General features: G+C 42.5%; 1 protein-coding gene across 2 annotated transcripts in view; it reads right to left on the reverse strand.

The window, feature by feature from the left end:
- Positions 1-14,290, reverse strand: part of chl1b (cell adhesion molecule L1-like b) — a 110,311-nt gene that overhangs the window by 67,632 nt on the left and 28,389 nt on the right. The window contains exon 1 of one of the 2 annotated variants that reach the window (XM_084063606.1): positions 4,453-4,658. The exons of the other annotated variant lie outside the window; for it this stretch is intronic. The gene's annotated coding sequence lies outside the window, so the exon portion shown is untranslated. Of the gene's footprint in view, positions 1-4,452; positions 4,659-14,290 lie in introns of those variants that run through there. 2 annotated transcript variants of the gene reach the window in all.

Genomic DNA, 14,290 nt, shown 5'->3' on the forward strand with positions numbered 1-14,290 from the left:
CGGCACTCGGTGCCGCGCTATGAGCTTGTAGATCTGCTATTTTTGAAAAATCATGAAAAGTTGTGCAAATATTTGTTTTTTTTTGGCAGACATTTGTAACTTAAATCTTTGCTTCTGGGGGTTCCTGGAACTAAATATATTACAAATGTTCGCCTTAAAAAATGTATAATCCAAGATTTTGCCACAAATTTTCACGATTCTTCCAAAAATAGCATCTACAAGCTCATAGCGCGGCACTCGTATATCTGCTATTTTTGAATAGCCAAAGACTTAAAAAAATGACACACAGAAGCGTTCCCGGTCTTAACGGGTTAAATAATAACCTTGTCTAATTGAGATTTGGCTCAATTTCGCCGCACATCGGCACGCGTGACAGTTCAATTATTGTGCCATTAATATTTCAGGAGTCGTAGCAATAGTACATGGAAGGGACTGGCGGTGGTGATGAGCTGGGGAACGGGGGGAGGAGGGGGGAGGGTGCTGGGGGGTGGAGGAGAAATGATGTGAGGATCTGGGATGTAGAGGAATGAAGGCCTGTGTTAAAGACAGATATAGAGAGTGGTTTTCACTGATGAACTGTGGGGACCCTGTGGGGACCCTGTGTGACCCCTGTACGCCGCACGTTTTTGATGAAGAATGACCCGCCCGACCTTACATGAACCTTCATGAGTGGGAAGAGGAGAGAGGAAAACCTCCCATGTTCCTATTGTGATTTTATATAGAGTATTGTGCAACAGCTGAGGCAGAATCTCATTCCACATGCTGGCATTAATAAATAATGTTTAAAAGTAGCATCATGTTGTTCCTTCTCTGCAACAATCTATTTTGTTTTGTTTTTCCAGATCCATGCATGTTACCCCAGCCAACCCCTTCTGGCAAGATGGAAAACAATTTCACCATTGGAATAATAATGATATAAGATACGTGGAAATAAATAAAGAAAAACTAAACTAAACTACACAAAAAACAGAACATAATAAAGCTTTGATCTAAAAATGTCTTCCAAATCCTAACAGTTTTCTGAAAAAAACTATGTTTCTATGTCAGTGGTTCTCAAACCTTTTCATGTCAAGGACCCCCAAAATTATATTTATTTGGCCGCGGACCCCCATCTCAAAATACCTTGTTCCAGGGACCCCCCCAGAAGCAAAGATTTGAGTTAAAAAGATTTGCTTTAAAAATATACAGTATATATATTCAAAGATTTGCACACATTTTCTCGTTTTTTCAAAAATAGCAGATATACAAGCTCGTAGCGCGGCACTCGGTGCCGCGCTATGAGCTTGTATATCTGCTATTTTTGAATAGCCAAAGTGTAAAATAATGCTTTTTTTTAGCTCAAATCTAAAAATGACACAGATGCGTTCCAGGTCTTAATGGGTTAAAAAGAAATGCACAATCATCATACAGTACCTGTCCTACCTTATTTCACAACCTTTGTGAGTGGTTATGTACAATGGTTATATACACAACATACAGTATATTAGTGATGTATTTCCCCTTTCCTTCTGATGGGCACCACTTTGTGCCACTGTGTGCACTGAAAGCTGTGTCTGGTTCAGTGATATACAACATATAGTAGTCCTGCAGAAAAATGTTTAGGCTAAACCGCAACACAAAGTGTGGCGAGCAAAAACCTGCATCCCTACCACCACCACCACCATGAAAGCAGCCATGCCATTGGTTAGTACAGACCACATTGATTCATCTATGTGCTCAATGACACCACTTTAATTTTAACTGAGCAGTGGAGCGTGTCACACACGACACAACCATAAATCATGGGGGGCTGTGTATGCACGACGTATGATTGAATCATGTGACAGACGCTGTTTGAGTCCTCGCTTGAAGGGGAAAAATAGAAAAAGGTTTTGAGAAGTGCACCGCACCTGTGTGCTTCACAGCTTTACAGGTCTTTCTTCTTTTCATTTCCCCCGTCTGATCTGGACTGCTTTGAAGTCCCAGAGAAGTCCCCTCGTCGTGCCCGGGACAAGTAATCACATTAGTCTGTGATCCTCGCCGAGTGGCCAGCGGGAGAAATGAATTCAGGAATATTATTTTTGCGTGAATGAACGCAGCATGCATCCATCCCCTTCCTCTCGTTCGTTCACTCACTCCATCTGACTGATGCTGGCAATTTCCCCAGGATGAAACTTGCGTCCACAGCCTAGACATGATCGATGGGATTTATATCACAAATCCCCACCACCATCATACCCTAGCCCATTAAGACCTGGAACGCATCTGTGTCACTTTTTCATTTGAGCTAAAAAAAAAAAGCATTATTTTACACTTTGGCTATTCAAAAATAGCAGATCTACAAGCTCATAGCGCGGCACCGAGTGCCGCGCTACGAGCTTGTAGATCTGCTATTTTTTGAAAGATTGTGAAAATGTGTGCAAATCTTTGAATATATGCCGTTTTAAAGCGAACATTTTTAACTCAAATCTTTGCTTCTGGGGGTCCCTGGAACACAATATTTTGAGATGGGGGTCGGTGGCCGAATACATATAATTTTGGGGGTCCTTGACATGAAAAAGTTTCAGCACCACTGATATAGAACCATGCGTTTTTCAGAAAACTGTTGGAATTTAGAAGACATTTGTAGAATCGGAACCTCAGGCCTTAATGGGCTAAAGGCAATTTACTTCTGCAAAGAAACTGGAATCTCTCATTTCCCACTCAACACACATATGATAGCTGAAGAGCAGAACCAGAATGCAGTACAAATAAATGAATGCCACTGCCTAGGAATCCCCTACAGGTCTCGCATTCAAAGTGATATTTGCGTTTTTCCAGCCAGTGAAATTCAGGCTCTCTGGTGAACATAAATCTCCGTGCTCCGTGCTACAGTACAGATAGAGGGACATCTGGACATTGTTACACTGGGTGACATGTTTGACACAGCTGTCGGAAACGTGGCTCTGTCCAGCCCCCTCCATCACTTGATGGCTTTGTGAGTAGGTTGCATGTGATGGAAAACGGAATGTGGTGAACCCAGGTCAGCAACTAATGATTAAAAATACAACATTGCTGAATCGTCACATTTTACATTACAGGCTGGTCGTGGTGGACTATGTATGGACACAACAAATAGCCTACATGTCATACTGTAATATACAGTATACATATAACAGTATTGCATAGTCAAAAATATCCCTATTCAGGGTATGTCCTACTTATAACAGGTGAACATTATGTGAAAAAAGGCTGGCAAAAATAGCAGATCTACAAGCTTACAACACGTGGCAACGTGAGTTTGTAGATCGCCTATTTTCATCTAAGAGATTTGGTGTAGAGGGAAAAAAAGGACGTGGCCAAGGATAGACCCTTGGGGAACCACATACAATAAAGTATATAGGGTTTAAGTGGTTAGTTGAACACTTCCTCACACCTAACTGTACTTATGTCTGAATATAATACTAAAATATGGTATGTTCAGCCATATCACAGCTATAAGTCACACCACATGCTGATTCCATGCATTATTTCACTTTCATTAGTGTTTTGTGAGTCTGTGTTATCCTTTATGCAAAAATAATGGGTGCCAGTTAAATGGTAGAACATAGCGAAACCAAGTCAAACATTACACCTTGTGTTATCCAGTCACCTGGAAGTCCCCCCCCCCCCACTAAATATAGGTTTTTAAAACTAAGTATTCAATATTATCCATCACCTACCAGCTCATACTAGTACATTAATAACTGAATGCCTAATAGTGCTCTACCTTACCAATTCTGAATACCCTGGCTGAAAATTTTCAGCCAGGGTATTTTTTTTGTGAGCAACAACAGTGAGCCAGCATCAGCAAGCTGACAATTCATGCATGCACAAGACAATTTTATGCATGCACACGATTGCACCTGCACTGATCTTTTTTTCTACTGAGCGATAACTGTATTACACATGTAATTTGCTCAGCTGTTGCACCATATGACACCATATGACTGTGTTTTTTTCCAATTATTTTCGTACCCTGTTCTAGCTATGAATATCACAGGTTTCAACTAACAACTTAGACTCTAATGTGTGAAAGAAAACCTCTGATGAGAAACAAATGTATGACTATTGTATGGCAAGCAAGCATTTCTACTGGGCATTATTGTATATTGACAAAAGTTACATAATTTTGAAGTCATCAATAATCCATTCTGACCAAACTCCGCTAATCAATCATTTTTAAGTAATCAATAATTCATTCTGACCAAACTCCACTAATCAATCAGAGAGGGAAACTCTAGTAATGCTTGTAATTTAAAGCACAGACAAGGATTAATGTTACAAAACATCCCCCCCTTTATCATTTCAACTAATTCAACATGTGAATAACAATGACTCTTCTCCGTGGGTCGGAGTGTGCTTCCTGCACGTGCAAGAACCAAAACATGCACCACACTAAGACATGTTGCCACTACAGCGCGCAGAAACGTCTCAAGACAGTAAGATACTTACAAGTCTCAACTTCATTCTCAGAGCTAGTCCCTTCTGAGAAGATCAACTAATCCTCTCCAGGCAAAAGAATCCAAAGGAAACGCTAAGCATAAATTAGATGAAAAAAATATTTTTTTCTGTGAAAACCAAGCATACTCTAGAAGTGTCTGCCTGTGCTGTAGCCTGTCACAGAGGCATGAGAGGCAGAGAGAGAGAGAGAGAGAGAGAGAGAGAGAGAGAGAGAGAGAGAGAGAGAGAGTAGTAGAGAGACTGTAGACACATATGTTGCCAAAGCCTCCAGCTTGGCAAAAACGCTCATTAAGCCACTGACAATCACTCCCACAAAGCCCGATCTAAAGGCTATTCACGGGGTGTGTACAAAAGAGAGTGGAATACTGGAGGAATGCAAGTTCCATTTTAACACACACCCCCCAGTGTCATCGTAACATGTTTGCGGCACCTGACGGTTCACTTAAAAGCCTCTCTTATCTTTCACAGATCAGCTCAACGGAGGAAAGAAATGACTAGGATTATGAGGTGGAAGCGCGGATCACCTGCTGAGATCATCTGTTGAGTGGTTTCTCCTTCTGCAGAACACACAACAATACTCTTTTTTTGTAAAGCACATTTTATATGATGGTTGTTGTACGGCAAAAACAGTATTCTTGCCATTTTCGAACATTTTCGAAAAATATTCCTCCAACTGGGAGGAGAGTTTGGCCCCATTATATGAGAAGAATCAAGAATACGCATCCATCTAATCTTTGCTGGTCTTTTTTTTAAATGTTTGCTGGTCCCGATTAGCTAATGAACCTGTGTAACCTGAGACATAACCAAAAAAATAAATAGAATAGAGCAGGGGTCTTTAACAGGGGGTCCAGGACTCCTAGGGGGTCCTCAGAGTTACTACAGGGGGTCCGCCAAATCTTTGTGTGATATGATTTTTCTTTTTTACCTTAACCACTTGAACCCTAACCATCCCTTCTCTGAGGAAAACTTTAGCCAAAAATAGCCGATCTACTTGTAGATCGGCTATTTTTGGCAAAGAGGTATAGGTGTAGAGGGAAAAAAAGTAGCCTGGCATGGCCAGACTAATATCACTGCGTAGATATTAGTCTGGAATCTCTGTGTGGAAACTGCATTTCCGAGGGGCAAATAAAAAAAATGCCTCTGGTGTTAAACCCGCCCCATATTTGCATACTGGGCTCTGATTGGTCCCTCACAACTTCGGAGGGAGAGAAAGGGGCCAGACCTAATCCGCCAAGGGCAATTTTTTTTGCAATGGCAGATTCGTCTGGAACCAGGCTAGAAAAAAAGAGCAGACCAAGTAAACAAAAAAAGTATAATCTGCAACACAATTTTATACAATATAGAGGGGGTCCCTGCTTCATCTCTCCCTCAGCTAATAGAGGGGGTCCTTGGCCTGAAAACGTTGAAGACCCCTGATCTAATCTTTGCTGGTCTTTTATGTTTTATGTTTGCTGGTCCCGAGTAGCTAATGAACCTGTGTAACCTGAAACGTACCATAACAAATAAATAGAATTGAGCTAAAGGTAAAGAAAAGACCTGACTGTTCCACACTACTGAACTGGGACATCACTCCAAAGACTACACAGATGGGGTGAGTGGAGGCAAGGCTGATCTGTCAAGAGGGAAACACACAGAGAGCGGAGAAGGAGTGCTGAGACTGTCGATAAGAAGCCTTCCATGGTCCCAACAAAAACTGCAGTCTCTCTCCCACGACACACAGGGGAGGGGGGAAGGGAGGAAGGAAGCACCCCCAGTCTGGATGATGTATGGCGTGGACCATGGTCTGAGACTCGGGTTTTAACCCATTGAGGCCTGAGGTTCCGATTCTGCAAAATGTCTTCTAAATCCTAAACGTTTTTCTGAAAAACATGTTTCTATAATCAGTGGTTTTCAAACTTTTTCAGGTCAAGGACCCCCAAAATAATATGAATTTGGACGCGGACCCCCATCTCACAAATATGTTGTTCCAGGGACCCCCAGAAGCAAAGATTTGAGTTAATGTTTGCTTTAAAAGAATATATGTATTCCAAAGATTTGCACACATTTTCACGATTTTTCAAAAATAGCAGACATACAAGCTCGTAGCGCGGCACCGAGTGCCGCGCTACGAGCTTGTATATCTGCTATTTTTGAAAAATCGTGACAAGCTTGTATATCTGCTATTTTTGAATAGCCCAAAGTATAAAATAATGCTTTTTAGCTCAAATGAAAAAGTGACAGATGCGTTCCCGGTCTTAAGGGGTTAACGGGCAGAAAGGCATAAAATGAAAAGGGGAGGGGAAGGAGGGTCATGCTTGAATTATGCTGATGTGGGGTCGTAGCTGCTGCTAAAAACCTAGCCAAAAGGCAACGGGGCCTTTCTGATGGAACATGCACAGCCACAAATAACGAGGTTATTATCACTCGGGCTTCACAAATGCTGACAGTTGGGGAAAATGGTGGGAGAGAGAGACTTGCATACCTTTATAAGACGTTGCTTAATAACTGGGTGCCTTTGTTGTTATGGGTTCAATGCACATTAAATAGGCCAAGCTATCAAGTAAGCAAAAAATTGTGTTTTCATTAGAATTCAGATATTAACCCGTTAAAACCAGGAAAGCATCCCGTGTCATTTTAGATTTTAGCGTTGGCTAACATACTGTAGCAGATCTACAAGCTCAAGCTTGTACATCTGCTATTTTTGAAAAATCTTTAAAGTGTGAGAACTACTGATTTAGAAGGCATTTGTAGAATCGGCCTCAGGTCTTGAAGGGTTAATTCATTCATCACATACAATTTCAGATGTAACGCTAATGTTACCCTTTTATGATTTTAAGGTTTAAGGGTATTAAAAGTACACTTTTTCTTTTTTGCATTTTATCCCATTTTCTCCCTAATTTAGTCGTTATGCCAATTAATTCCTCCTCACACACATTTCTGTGTTGTCACTGCAGTTGTATCCTACTGACTCACCTACCAGCGGCAGTGAGGAGCCCCCACCGAGAGGACATAGACATATAGGATTACGTGCAGTGACAATTATCACCCTCCCCACCCGCCCGGCTTCCCTCCCCCGAACACAGGCCAATTGTGTTTGTGTAGTAGACGCTCGAAAAAGCCAGATGCACCGCGGTGGATTTGAACCCACAACCTCCGCAGTGTTGGGCAGGAACTTACAAATAAATAACACATTTTAAAAATAATAATAATTCAATCGTTTTAAAGAGTTCATTTACTTTTGGAACTCGCCATTTGAGCTCCTATACCAGTCGAACGGATACAACCGAAACATGAAACGAATATCATTGGTGTACTTGTTGCCATGTGGTTTGGAATTGGCACCTCACGCTATAACATACTGGAGAAGAGCAAGACGATGAAGGAAGCCTCTATGTCGAAAGGCTTCTGGTACTATCTGAGCTGTCTGAGGACACTGGCCTTTTCATAATGAGTGCCGAGTGCCAAAGTCAGTAACTGAGAACACTCACAACGGACCTCGGCAGTCCAGTCCCCGCGCCAGGCCCTCAGAACACCCTAAGCACTCTCTTTGAGCAGCAAGCAGGATGGAGCTGCCATTATATGACCACACAAACAGAGGGAAGCCTTATGAACTTTGCACAAATGCTTAGCGCTAGGAGCTTGGACAGCTCTTGGAAGCCGGAGAGATAGGTAGGGCTACAGGCGTGGCGGGCCGCCAGTTCCAAAAAAAAAAAGCTTAGTGTTCATGCACTCTGGGCGGACGGACAAACCCTGACATTGTCCTGGGCACAGCCCCGGGGACAACCTCTTCCTCTTTCTCTGTCTCTCTCTATCTATCTCTCGCTCTCTCTCTCTCTTTCGCTCTCTCTCTGTCTTAGGCGCTCCAGCTCATTCACACTTCCAGTCCGGCCGATTCAATGGGTTTGGACATGACTTACGGAGCCAAAAAGGCAAACATGCATTCACACGTGGAAGTCAGGGAGACCCCACATGGGAAGTGACGAGTAAGCAATTCTAGCAGTCTAATAGACACGGAATCAGTACAGTACACAGCAAGATTCTCAGTGGATTCTGTTAACTCTGAGAGTTTATAAATGAACGGACCATTACAGGTCATGTTTTTACACTTTCAGAGCTAAACTAACACTGAGGATTATATTGCACACCCACCATGTTTAAACTGTCATTCACTGGATGGCTGTCGTAGTGCTGATTGCAACATTTTCCGCTCTGTGGATTTGAAATGTAGCGACTGCAGGGTTTCTATGTGGTTTGACCCGCCCAGTCACAGCCAAGGTGAAACACAGTTGAACACGATCTGTAACAGAACATGTTCACATGTCCCTTTAATTTATGACACTTCTCTTATCTCCCCTCGAGCAGCAATCACTAAATGTTATCTGCAGCATTGCAAGATAGAGGTCTGGTAACCCCGGAATTAGAAACATGCTCTCTCAGGACCACACTCCCCCCTCAGGCAAAATGATCAGAAAGGCAGAGCAACAACAGGCCCTTACTAATACTATACGGCCGTGTTTCTGCCCTCAGCCTTAAGAGCAAAGAAGAAACAGAAGGGAAGCAGGGGGTTGACACTAAGGTCTCAGAGGCACTTGCTATGCCCGTCGGGCAAGTACAGGTCATGTTCTACTTGCCCAAAGGCCCAAAGGTCACTTGCCCGAAAAGCAAATCGTGATCTAAATTTTGAATTACCGTTCCTTTTAACACTTATTTTTTACTTTACTTGTGAATTCTGGGGCTGTGCCGTATTGACATACCTCAGTATTTAAAGGGACTACACCATGAATTTGAACTTTTTCTTCTTTTTTGTGTGTTTTTGGTCTCCCCTACCTCTCTTCTATCCCCAAAAATACCGCAGTTTGAACACTCAGGCTTTCACAGCAAATCTGGGGTTTTCTGTAAATTGGTCTCAAAACTGGCCAAACTGATTTGCACCCTGACGTGACGTCACGTCAGGGTACAATCCCTCCCGTTTTTCAGTTAAAAAAAAAATAAATAAAATAAATATAAATATATATTTATATATATATATATATATATTTTTTCCCCACACAGAACCAGGAGATAACATGCATACATACAAACTGGCTCAATAACTGGCTCAACTAACTTCCCCAGAGAGAAGTTAGTTGGAATGAGTATATCTGAGGCTTGATTTAGGCTCAAACCTTTTGAAAAACGTTTGAGGGACATAAACAATATGATATTAAATATATATATATTTTTTTTTTTATTCATGGTGTAGATCCTTTAAGCCAAAAATCTCAATAGCTATACAATATGACTATGGGTTCACACTTATATTTTTAACAAGTGTAGCAACAGTGAAAAACAACAACAAAAAAAACAGTTAAAAAAAATAAAACCCTGCATATTACAGTAGGTCAACTGTGCTCTCTTATTTCAAATCCCACAGACATCTTGTGTTCTGTTTATAGCAAACTAAAGACAAAGTTCCTTCCTCCCCGTCGGGCAACCTGAAGACTTAAAACTCCACTTGCCTGAACGTTTTACTTACTTGCTACGGGCAGTCCGGGGCAAAACCGTTAGTGTCAACCCCCTGCTTGAGGGAAACTGATAGCAGGTGTATTATAGTATACATCAGCAGCAGCCTCGTCAACCTCAGAGTAACCTCAACACCGGGCTGTAAGTGCTACAGCATGTGCTGCAGTGATCCATGAGGCTCCGTCATTCCTGCCAGGTTGAGATAACACCAGCCCCATACACTCAGGTATTAAACCATTGAGACCGGGAAACGCATCCGAGTCACTTTATATCTCTTTGGGCTATTCAAAAATAGCAGATCTACAAGCTCGTAGCACGGCACCGAGTGCCGCGCTATGAGCTTGTAGATCTGCTATTTTTGAAAAATCGTGAACATTCGTGCCAATCTTTTGAATATATTATATATTTTTAAAGTGATTTTTTTTAACTCAAATCTTTGCTTCTGGGCATTTTACAAATGTCTTCTAAATACTAACAGTTTTTTTTTTTAAAACCTATGTTGCAATAATATCAGTGGTTCTCAAACTTTTTTCATGTCAAGGACCGCACAAAATGCCATGTATTTGGCTGCGGACCTCCATCTCAAAATATTTTGTTACAGGGACCCCCCAGATTCAACGATTTGAGTTAAAAATGTGTATACTGTATATATATATATATATATTCAAAAATGTGCACACATTTTCACGATTCTTTTCCAAAAATAGCTCGTAGCGCTATGAGCTTGTAGATCTGCTATTTTTGAATGGCCCAAAGAAATAAAAAAAATGACACACAGACGCGTTCCCGGTCTTAAAGGGTTAAACAGAGTGTCATACAATACAGTGAAGGTAAAGCCCTGCGGGTCAATGAAGGACAATCTGACTTGCAGATGGGCGAGCACCGCTGACTGTTGAAGTAGCACTGGGGCTCATTTATACTGACTAACGCCACCATTTGGCCGATATGCTGCCGACGACGCACAGTATGAGGCTTTTAATTGAACTTCGGGCATCTGGCCCATTCTGCCCAAAAAGTCGTCTGTTGCTCAGTCTGTCAAAAACGGTCAATAAGCTTCAAACCTGGCAGCTGTAGAACAGACACACAGCAAACCCACTTAATTGGCTAATGCTGTGTATTATTGTCAAAGAGATAAAACAACAATGCATTTTGTATTGTTGCTCTTTTAGATGTGTTGCTAGGTTACTAGGGGTTCGTATCTTCCCACTGACGCTTCCAGTATTAATGAAACGTTGTCCAAGGGTTGATGCATTATGGAATATTTGACAGCCGTACACTACTTGAAGAAAAAATAATCCCGCGCACTGTGTAAGAAACAATTGGACCTCTACTTACACTCAAGCATTTGAAAAATGCAAAAGAAATGGAAATGGGCGCAACGAAACAAAAACGTGTTACTCACAGTCACCGATGTCTAACGCGGGTACCGCCGCTGACCTGCGACGACAAATGAAAAGCAGATGAAATTCCGACAATCAAATTGCCCGCGTTTTCGTATGCAATTCCCCATTAAGCGTGGCACTTTAATGGCCTCCCCAATTGCTTCCAGACCCATGTTGACGTGTGATTTATTCGGCGTAGTGCTACAAAAGAATAATGCGACGAAGCAATACATAAATGTGCTCTAGCCCCAGATAAATCACACACACAACATTCAAGGGAGGCCGTTTTATCAACACAGTATGTGTTCCGTGTGCTTGTACTCTCTTTAGAAAGGTATATATGAGCAGACATAAAGTAGGTGTGTCTCTGTGGTGGTGTTAGGGCTGGAAGTGTATCGGGTGTATGTGCTGCAAGGACAGAGAGAGAGAGTGAACGGTGGGGGAAAGAGACCTCCGCACCAGACCAGACTGCCGTCCAACTCCCTCAGCTAGACTCCCGGGCCATCAGAGCATCACAGATGGTGCTCTGCAGCGATCATGGCAGCGATCATTGGGATATCTCCTCGCTGATTAACACACCTACTGAACACTTTGTGCACACAAACGTCTGTTCCACATGCATCATCACAGTCGGCACAACAAAGTACAGTCAGTGCATGGTCAGCAAACAGTAGGCCTTGCTTTGTGCAGGCTGAATGATGAAATGACACAAAAAGGCAGCTCTTTAACCCATTACGTTCGGGAGAAGCATGTGTCATTTTTTAGATTTGACCTAAAAAGCATTATTTTACACTTTGGCTATTCAAAAATAGCAGATCTACAAGCTCATAGCGCGGCACCGAGTGCAGCGCTATGAGCTTGTAGATCTGCTATTTTTGAGAAATCGTGAACATTTGTGCAAATTTTTCAATATATATATTTTTTAAAGCGAACATTTGTAACTCAAATCTTTGCTTCTGGGGGGTCCCTGGAACAAAACATTCTGAGATGGGGGTCGGCGGCCAAATACATATCATTTTGGGGGTCCTTGACATGAAAAAGTTTGAGCACCACTGATATAGAAACATAACGTTTTTCAGAAAAGTGTTGGCATTTAGAAGACATTTGCAGAATCGGCTTCAGGTCTTAATGGGTTAATTTGGGGTGAGTTCATCACTGTGTGGCAACGTGTTCGGGAAACAATAGAAGGGAAGATTTCATTTGAGCACATAAAAGGGGAAATGAGGTACACTGGACATGAACAAAGAGAGTCGTCTGCTATACTGTGCCATTTCTTATCGTCTCTCCAGACTAGTTTAGATGAAGTGTCCACTTGGAACCCAATTTAATCATGTTTCCCCCCCCCCCCCCCCCCCCCAACCAAGAATCAATATGCTATTTTCCCCCGGCAGGTCACTTTTAACAATGCTGCAGGGCCCCATGCTCTGGAGCTATTTGGAGTGTGTACACAGCTGATGGCGAATACGGGGCAAACACACAAGGCTGAAAATGAATTCATTAAAATAAGCGCGCAGTCTCTCAGTCAGATGTGTAGGCCTGGTAACCGAGCTTGGGGTAATCTAGAGAATAGTGTGTATATGTACACCCTATACAAAGGGCATTCATAGGTGTAGGGTTCACGACACACACACACACACACACACACAAAAAAAGAGATTTGGTGTAGAGGGAAAAAAAGAGGGGACCAAGTAGACCCCTCTGGGGGTCACCGGTCAATGAAGTCTACAGGGCTGGGGTTAGATATAAATTGCCCTCTTCCAGACAGAACAGCTCAATTGTAATTGGATGGAAAGATCCTGTAGGCAGGGAGCAAAATGAGAAGATCATATATAGCCTTTACTGAGCAGGCAGCGGCCTGGCAGCAGCCCACCTGTCACCCTGGGCACTATCTGCAACCCCCACCCCCATCACCACCACCTCCAAAAAAGGTGTTTTTTTTTCTTCCAGTCAACACCTTGACTTTCAAAAAATGGTTGTTCTCCTCCATATGTTCCAGACAACAAGCTGGATTAATTATTTCCAGAAAACAGGCTTTTTTTTTAGCCCATAGTCCTATGAAAGGGAAGAGAAGATACTTCAGTTGAATGCCCTCTCATGATAAGGGCTAAGGATCTAATGGTCTTTTAAGGAGTGTGCTGCTGTTGCTCCCCCCCCACACACACACACACACACATCGCAGGGGTCAGCCTGTAGGGCCACAGAGGCCTGCCGTGCTACACGGCTAATCCTGCGGTGGAAAATGTCTCGGGGATCCGTCTCACTTGAACGCACAGCAAGAGATGAGCAGCAGCAGCCCAATATTTGGGATGAATTAAAGATGTGTGTGTGTGAGTGTGAGTGTGAGTGTGTGTGTGTGTGTGTGTGTGTGTGTGTGTGTGTGTGTGTGTGTGTGTGTGTGTGTGTGTGTGTGTGTGTGTGTGTGTGTGTGGGTGTGTTTGGTATGGGGAGGCCATGTGTGTTTCTAGGTCTGCGGCAGAATCATTCAAGCTTCATCCTCACGGTCATGCACTGAGCACTCAAAAAAAAAGAACCATGACAGGTCATTCAGGCATGGTCTCTGGGATTTAATCATTCTGATGTCTATTTAGCCTTACTAAATACGTGCATTTCCTAATATTTTGTATATATATATATATTGTATACTCAAAAATAGCAGATCTACAAGATTGTAGCACGGCACTCGTGCCGCGCTATGAGTTTGTAGATCTGCTATTTTTGAAAAGCCAAAGTGTAAAATTATGCTTTTTAGCTCAAATCAATAAGTGACAGGTCTTAATGGGTTAATTGTATGATTTTGTGAAGGCTTGAAGGACGAAACAATATCATAATTTATGCATTTTCCTTACTGATGGCCACAGAGAGACGGCCTACAGTGGTGGGAAAGACACTGCGTTATTGTTCTCAGTCGGTACCTGTTCCCTGATAGCCAATTAGGCTACGTCAGGTGCACTAGCCCACAGGCACAA

Source organism: Gymnoscopelus microlampas (assembly GCF_963454915.1).
Source record: "Gymnoscopelus microlampas genome assembly, chromosome: 7".
NCBI lineage: Eukaryota > Metazoa > Chordata > Actinopteri > Myctophiformes > Myctophidae > Gymnoscopelus > Gymnoscopelus microlampas.